At 41.3% G+C, this 9270-nt stretch overlaps 1 long non-coding RNA gene across 1 annotated transcript; it reads left to right on the forward strand.

Moving 5' to 3' along the window:
• Positions 1 to 428: 428 nt before the first annotated feature.
• On the forward strand, positions 429 to 8550 carry LOC120372445. The gene is made up of 3 exons (XR_005584970.1): positions 429 to 595; positions 6551 to 7065; positions 7552 to 8550. It is a non-coding gene; the product is annotated as an uncharacterized LOC120372445 (long non-coding RNA).
• The last annotated feature ends 720 nt before the right edge of the window (positions 8551 to 9270 follow it).

Genomic DNA, 9270 nt, shown 5'->3' on the forward strand with positions numbered 1-9270 from the left:
AAGACTCTAGAAACACACGCTTGATGACAATTCCCCACTCATAATTACATTTTGAGACCTATCAGTTACACACTTATTAATAAATGAATACATGCCATGTTAATTTGATATTCTGTTTTTTTAATCATAATGTTTTGTAGTGCCAAGTCAAATGCCTTACAGACGTCTAAGGATATTATGTTAACATGTTATCTTTATCAAACTTGTGATTTCATAAAAAAAAAATCAAGTTAGCTCAATAGGATCTATTTCCCATAAAACCATGTTGATTTGCATTAATTACGTTAACCTCCTTTAATTCCTTATTATTCAAACCCTGTATCATTATCCTGACCAGGATTGATGTCAGGCTGACAGGCCTCTAATTACCTAGCACAACAATGGTTTTCTGCCAGTCTTCTAGAACCTCCCCAGTGCTCCAGGACTTACTGACAATCAGCATGAATTGTTCAGCAATCTCCTCAGACAACTGTTTCAAACTCTTGGATTCAAGTTACCTGGAACTGCTGATTTAAAAATGTCTGACTTTAGTAGCTTCTTTTTAACTCTTCCAGAGAGATTCGTAGAATGGCAAGAGTGTACTCATCGTGATATGGTGAGAATCTATCATCTGTTTGTCCCCAATTACAGAACAGAAATATTATAGGAACCCTTCTACCATTTCTCCATTATTATTGATAATGCTACCATTCTCACCTAGTAATGAACCAATACCATTGCAAGGATTCTTTTTGTTCTAATATATTTTAAAAACTCCTTTTTATTGTCCTTAACTCTGCTGGTCATAGATTTCTCCTTGTGTCCCTTGGCTTCCCTTATTAATTTTCTACAACTCCTAACTTCTGATTTATATACATTACTATCAATTTCCCCTTTCTCCCATAGATAGATAGATAGATATAGATATAGGAGGGATGGGGAGAGATGAGAGCTGCCTTCACTTCCTCTCTAAACCAGGTCATTTTTTTTAAACCAGCACAGTCTTCTTCCTCAGTTGTGGGATTTTGGCTCTTTGGGCATCTAGTTAGGTGTTCTTAAACGATTCCCAATTATCATTCATATTTTTTCTCATTAAATTCTTCCTCCCAGCTGATTTGGCTCATAATCATTAGGTTGACTCCACTCACAACTACCCTCTTCACATACAGTTTGTTCCAGTTACCATAATTGTCAGATCAAGTGAGAATCTCAGAAACAACACAGAAGAATAGAATTTGGAGCTGTGAAAGACATGTTAGGTTATCTTGGCCAACCCCCACTGCCAATACAGGATTACTTCCTACTCTACAACCTTGACTGCTTTGTGCAATCTTATCTTGAATGACTGAAGATTTTTTAAATTTTATTTTATTGTTTCCCTGAGTGATAGCTCCGCAGACCAATAGACCTCATTTAATGGTTTTCTCCAGGGAAGTCAGCTCACCTTTTCTCTTTGCTCAGGCTCTTGTGATTAACAACCACCTGGGACCACCTTAAAGAAGACTTTGCCCTCCTTGGCAGTCACACCCTTCAGATACTTTTCTGATCTGTTTGATCAAATTGAACATATTAAGGTATTTGAATCTTTCTCCCAGTCAGAAACAGAGCAATGTGAAAAGTCTGAAACAAAAATCACTTCTACTATTCTCATCAGGTGTAAGGTCTACATCAAAGTCACATTGATGAGCAGCATGTCACATCATAACAATATGACACAATCCTGGAGCTATTTCCCTTCTGTTTCACATGATGAATTGCTCATTTGCAAATGAGCACCTAAAGCCAAAATACTAATCCTGACTTTGAATGCATGTTCAGAAAACTATCCTGGTTTTTGCTTTCACTGCAATCTTGAAAATCAAACCAGGTTTACTGAAAGGTTCATGAAGTTTTTCAAGTATATGTGAGCACAGGTTATGGTTGTGCATAGAAATCTTGTAAAATTTGCAATTTGTTTAATATTCAGACAAAACAAGTTGAAACACAGATATTTCAAGTGAGTTTCCATGTTGAGATCTGGGAGTCATTCTAATACAAAATGAAGCAAAATTCAGGAGCTATAATGCCACCCACGTCAAAACCAAATTCCTGTTAATTGAAACCATCAAGTTTTTCATAGCTTAAAATGTTGCTCTCTCTAGCCTTTTAATTCATTTTGCTTTTCTTCCTTTAAATTCACTTATAGAATTCAACAGCTTTCTGGTACCCATACCTGTACCTAGTATTGTCGATGTTGTATCACCAGTACTATAGTGTAACCCACTTAACGAGGAATCTTGTGGAACCTTAGAGATTAACAAGTGTGTTAGGCCTGGTCTACACTAGGTGTTTAAATCGGTTTTAGGAGCGTAAAACCGATTTAAGGCACCTTATATCGATTTTAATGGCTCTTTAAATCGGTTTTCTACTCCTGCCGACGAGAGAGTAGCGCGCTAATCGGTATTAACATACGTTGAAATTCATTTCCTGCTTCGACAGCGTGGAGCTCATCATCACAGGTGACCACGCACAGCTCATCAGCACAGTTAACAATGCAGTCTCCTGAGAATCAAAAGTATTTGAAAGAATTTCTAAGGCTATGACTGCTAAAGGCCACAGCAGGACTCTCGTGCAGTGCAGAAAGTTAGAGGCTCAGCTCAGACAAGCCTAGAAAACCAAAGAAGCAAATGGAAGGTCAAACATGCCGCTTCATGATGAGCTGGGAAGATGAAGAGGAAGAAGAAGAGGAAGACTCTCAGAGAGAGCAGCAGCCTGAGGAAGACCGAGCAGAGAGCACACTCCACCCCCAGCAGCCAGGAGCCAACTATTCCAGAGAATGACGCCCTGGAAGGAGCTCTGGGAGTGTGTACTTTGCAAATAGCAAACAGTGTTTTTAAGCAAGCCTTTTTAATGATTGATTTGCCCTGAGGACTTGGGATGAAAGTTTGTTAACATGTCCGGGGATTGAGAGGAAATCCTCCAGGGACATCTCGATGGCCTTTGCAGAAGGTTTCTGGGCAAGGCATCCTTGTTCCGCCCACCATGGTAGGACACTTTACCATGCCATGCATGTAGCAAGTAATCAGGTATCATTGCGTGGCAAAGCATAGCGGCGTATGGTCGGTGACTGCTGGCATTCAAGAAGCATCCGCTCTTTATCTTGTTCTGTTATCCTCAGCAAAGTGATATCAAAATCAGGAATTTAAGTAAGGGGGTGGCCATTTTTCTACTGGGTTCGGGGAGCAGCAGCTTTAAAAACCACTTTCCTGGATCTTTTCTGTTTGGTCATGATTAGCAGGAGCCTGCGTGGGTATAGCCATGCGTTGGGGGAGGGGAATCCACTGAGGACAGTGCTTTGCCATGGCAATGCAAGCTGAATCCTGATGCCTGGACCTGTGTCTGAGATCTGTAACCCCAGAGATGCAAGCAGTCACTATTAAGATGAAAATGTGACCCTGTAGGAAATCACATGTGCTATGTAAGGTGAATAGTGCTTTTCACTGTGAAAGAGTATAACCATTGTTCTGTAAAATGTATCTTTCTAAATATTTATCTGATGAGATGTTCTCGGATATTATGGAAGTTACACGCAATGAAAGAGCTCATCTGAATGAGTGGAAGGACGTGGTTTCAAATTACAGGAAAGAGGCCAGTGAACGTGAGGACAGGAGGGATGAACGTGAGGACAGAGGGACAACCGATGAGAGAGAGGGCAGGAAGACCGGCAGGAAGGAAAATCAGCGCGCGGCAGGAAGGAGATCAGCGATGGGCGCTCTGGGGCTGCTGTGATCTGTGATCAAACTGCTCATGCTCCGGTGGAGCTGAGCTTTTCAGCAGCAGGATCAGGCAGTGCTGCTGCCCAGCCCCCTCACCTCACCACTCCCCCTCACCTCACCCTGACTCATGCTTTTTAAATGAGAGACTTTATTTGCATAAGTAAGCTGTACTGGACTGAGTCAATCAAGGGGTTTGGTGTTCATCAACAAACACAGCAGTCACACTGTACATTCCACCACCATTCTGCACTTGCTCAGCCTGTAATTGAACAGATCCTGACCACTGTCCAGGCTGCCTGTGTATGGCTTCATGAGCCATGGCATCAAGGGGGGGGGGTCCCCCCCATATAATAACGACAGGCAAAAACATCCCCAACTGTTATTTTCTGGTCTGGGAAGTAAGTCCTTGCTGCAGCCGTTTAAACAGAGATAGGGATATGGGTTCCATCTATCGCCCCACAGTTAGGAAATCCCATTGCAGCAAAGCCATTAGCAGCAGCTTAGTGATTGCTTTGGCTACTTGCATCACAGCAGCCCACAGTTATCGCCACTCGCTTCTACTGTGAGGGCTGCTCTCATCTGGTATTATTATATTTCAGGCAGGGCAGGGCAAAAAGTCAAGTTCCATGGGTTTGAGATAATTCTGTGTCCACGTCTCGTCCTGGTTCAGCATATACTGCATGAGAGTGCGCGAGGTGTTTAAAACCACGATTGCGGTATGGGGAGAGCAGCAGGGTCCATTTGCTGTGCATGGACGCACACCACCATTTAATGTGTTTATTAGTCTCTGAATGAGGAAGGAGAGTTGAACAAAAGAATTGTTCAGCAAGCTCCTCAGACAACTCCTCATTTTTCTCCCAAGGAAATGCTGGGAAATATACTTCCTTCCCTGCTCCAAGGCTGGCTCTATGGGCAGGGAGCTGGCCAAGGAACTACAGCTCCAAGGGCCCCTTGGGTTCTCAGCTCCCATGCTGGATCCCTGCTGCTCACTCTCAGAGCCTCCGCTTCTGCAGCGCTGTGAGAGAGGAGGACGTGAGTGTTATGGGCCCCTTCTGAGCTTGGGCCCGGAGGTATAGAGCCATTGGTGCCATCGTAAATCCGGTACTGTCTTTGGGTTCCTAATTACCTCTGTGAATCTAGCCCAGAGTTCATCCTACTACTGTTTAAACAGTCTTGACATCACATTGACTACCTATCCAGTTATGTCACTCTAAAAGCACCAAGTCCAAAGCTATTCACACCAATGTATGAGCAAGACAACAAAGATTATACCCGGTGAAGGCCCAGGAGCACTGGAGACTGAGATAGCTGCACAGGTTTATGGAAGCTGTGGAAACTGACTGTTTCCTTGATATGATTGGGATTTTAGTTGCTTTACTGCCAATTCCTTTTTCCCCTCCTTCCCATTTCCATCTCTCCACCAAATTTCACCCCTAATTCTTGCATTGGCAGTCTCTTAGACATCCTCCATGGATGATCCTCTTGGCTCCTTAGAACAATGTGTAGTCTAAAACTGTCTTCAGAGGCAGTGTGACACCTATTGTGTCTATATCTTCATGAAAGCCAAAGGCATCATAAGAAAACACCAAGTTCATCCTGTTACCACTGCTCCCTGTAAAACATGAGCCCCTCAAGTGTGACACCACTCTGACCAAAGGACTATTTCCCTCATATTCAGTGGCTAGTGCCATCTAGTGGAATTGAGGTGAACCATAACAATATCCTAACTATATTCAAGGAGAGGCCAGGCAGAGCTGGCAGAACCCCATAATCATGAACAAATCCAGCGTCTGTGTTTAGTTATTGTACCTTGATGCAAGTAGCTAAATTTCTATTGCATCAATTTTGATATCCTACTTTTGTATAACTGACCGGTTCCACAATTTTGCATATGATGTTTAAACACAAACACTTTGGACAGGTCCTCAGCTGCTGCAAATTGTCATAGATCCATATAATAATTCCAACCCTTAGGTGAAATCCTGGCTTTAGTCAAGTCAATGATAAAACTACCATTGACTTCAAACAACACCAGGTTTTCACCCAATAATCTTAAGGTTACATTTTGGGGCCTGTCAACTTTGAGAGTGTCCTTTTAAGCTACATCATGGCCATGGAAATGGGTAAAAACAGCTTCCAGCTCTCCATGGAGTGAAGTATTTATTTATCCATTCTCCTTAGATTTACACTGCTCATTAATGAAATGTCCAAGTCATTTACGGGCCAAGTAAGTCAATGCTCTCTGTGGGTATGCCTACACTGCACACAGAACCCGGGCTCTCACTCAGGTTCGAGCCCAAGTCCCCTTTCCATCCACACACAAATCAGTTTGACTAGGACACAGGTTCTAGAACCCTGCTCAGGGGGTGGGTCAGAGCCCAAGTCCCATTAAGACTTGGGTCTGAGCCCTACTTTTTTGCAGTGTGGACACAGATTAAGCTGCAGACTTGAGCCAGAAAAGCTGCGTAGTGCAATATGGACAATTAGCACAGATATATAAACCTGGTTTACACTGCGAATGCTCAAGCATGGGCCTGGAAACACAGTCCATTAGCATGGCTACCAGAAACCCATGCTTAGTGTGCAGTGTAGACGTATCCCACATGATCATCTATAGCATGAAAATCTGGAAGACATTTACAAGTTTCCTTCAATTTACACCTGCTCTTTACCCCTCATGTGAAGAGCTCTGTTAGTTGTTAGAAAATGGGAACCAGTTCATTTTTCTACTTTTTAGCAATGACATACAGAAATCCTCAGAAAAGCTCTCGATTTCACGCAACATCACAAAGTCAATCTTCTGTTTTCACTTATAGCTCAAGTACTAGCCAGATTTGTTATAGTCAGGAGGCAATGATACTTCAGGGACTTTCCAGATGCAGGATGGAGTATGCAGGGTCTCAAGTGCTACATAGTACTAAACACTCTTCTACATCAGTGGCTGCTTCCAGGCTGAATTGGGAACTGCATGGAGAAGAGAGGCAAAGTATCTGAGAAGTATCATGGATAGAATGAATAGTCAAACATATAAGCATAGCTTTGAGATGGTTCTAACATCAATCCTAGAGTTGCTACCCCACAATTTGAGGGACTCACGTACCCAACCAATCTGGGATTGGTTCATCTGGAAGATTACTTAGAATGGTGACTTTGTTGTTGCAGAAACAATTGACATGGATTTACCTTTCAGTCATGTCATTTTCATGTTGGATAGGACTTGAAAGATCTTAGCCAGTGTTACTGCTGTTGATTCACGTCATGGATAAACCCACAGTTCAGACAGCAACACTACAAAAGCTATTGTTCTAACATCTGTTACTTTCCCTGCAATGTAAGTTTTAATGTATATATTTCTCACTTGGTTTTAATAGCCCTATCTTTTATTTTGTATCATCTACATGTTCATTGTATCTTGGACTTGTACAATGTACTTACTCTTAATCTATACAGACTCTATTCAAAGTAAAAAAAATAGTAAATTCCAACCAAGCATTTACTCTAAATTAAAACTATACTATTTTTTGAGCTTTGGAACATTACAGTTAATTTTTTAATTCTTCATTTTCATGGGTCTATTCTACTTTCTGGTTGTACATGGAGCTTGCAGCAGATATACCAAAGTATAGTTCAATGCTTTGAACTCATAAACTGCTCCAGAAATGCTAGATACTTTGCAAAGCAGGCCCTAGTGGTCAAGATGGGTGTCTAGTCATTGAAGCACCAAATATTAGTGGCCACTGTGCAAATGTTTGCCTTAATTTCTCATCTATTGTTTTTTCCATCTCTAAACTGGGAATAATACATTTTCATTTCATAGGGGAGTCAAGCACACTGATGCTGCAGAGATGAGCACCATAGAAAATCTCATTGCATGTTCAGTGCAGGGTTTGGATGGTATGCAGCCAGTAAGGTCAGCCACATATTGAATCAGGAGGATAAAAAGGGAATATTGAATAGCTACCTCATTCAGTGAGGATCATCCATCCTGTGCCTGAAGGAGGCAGGGGGCCGGCAGAAAAAAATAGTACCTAGGCACGTAATTAAAGGCTGTATCATAATGCATATGCACAAGGGGGCAACCTTAACTCTGTCATTTCCAAACTTTTGAGTGCTTGACTTTGCAACCGAAATGCTAGTCTTTTAAAGTCATTTCTTACCTGAGCTATACATATTGTTGGTTCGGATTTGGGATTATTCATCTCAATATGACCTGAATACACATATTACAGCACAGTACTAAATGGCTGCTCAAATAGCTGGATTTTTCACACTTCACAGTGATGAAACAGATAGAGCATTTCCCTCCCAGCGAACACCAGATATATTATTCAGTCAACATGACCTTGCCTGCAGACTGAAAATCTTTTAGCCCTTGAGATTTTCTTTATTAAAAATTACTTTATTCAGTATAAGCTTAAGGAAGACCATGTGTGACTGCAAAGCTACTGGTAAATTAAAACTGAGAAAGCATTAACGGTTAACTCTGTGCCAAACAGGATGCTTAGTACCTACCAATATGTTTACTACTGATAAATAAAAACATGCAATCATCCATAAAAAGGGCAAGTCGTCCTTTATTCACTGTTTCCACCTAAACTAATCGACAAAAACGATACCAGGCACTCATAGCTCCATTGCAATGTTTTTATTTTCCAGCATAAGTGACAATCCACAGGGGCCTTCACTGTTGCTTTAAAACACATATGGCTTGTCAGTAGAAGCAGGTGGCATGCATTTCACTACAAGCACAGTTCTACTTATCAAACACTTTTCCCTCAGCTGGGAATAATACTCAGTTCAATTTAGCCTGCCTACACCTGACCCAAATGGGCCTGGTGGTTTGAAATCCAGAGGGGTTTCAGTACTTTAAAAAAAGCCCCACAACTGTCTGCATTTTTATTTTCTTTCTCAATGATAATCTTCATCCTGATTTATTTATTTATATACCTTACTGGCCAATCTGCTAAGAATTAACTGCAAAGAGTTTGCAGATTATTATTTTTTCTCTCAGCGAAAGTGTTATTAGCAGCTTTGAAATGACTTGTCTATCACTGCCGTTTCACTGAGGAATACCGAGGCTGAAACTTGTGTGTTGAGATATACTTGAGATTGACTTTTTTTTTTATTTAAAAGGGAAAATTCAAATGGATGGAACATCCATTGCCATTTTCTTCATTATTTTTGTTTGATCTCCCTAGTGTATTTTATTTCCCCTTGTTGCCGGTGGCAGTAAGACATATCAGGCTGAGTTTTCCTCAGTGTCCCCATCTAGAGAGTGTTTAGTGACAGCACCCCCTACCACCGGCTTTTTGCCATCTCGCACACCTTTGCTTAAAGAGAAGCTGCTACACTGTAATTGATGCTAGCTCAGATCTTTTAGTCAGGGTGTTTTATTAGTGAGCCAGCATATTTCTCTTTTGGGAATGAATTTGACATCTAAATATTACTTAATCACACTTCATTTACCAAGAATCAAAATGAACCTTGTTTTCAGTGCTAGAGCTACATACAAACTGCAAATATTTTTAATGTAAGA

Source organism: Mauremys reevesii, linkage group 9, assembly GCF_016161935.1.
Source record: "Mauremys reevesii isolate NIE-2019 linkage group 9, ASM1616193v1, whole genome shotgun sequence".
NCBI classification, from domain to species: Eukaryota; Metazoa; Chordata; order Testudines; family Geoemydidae; genus Mauremys; species Mauremys reevesii.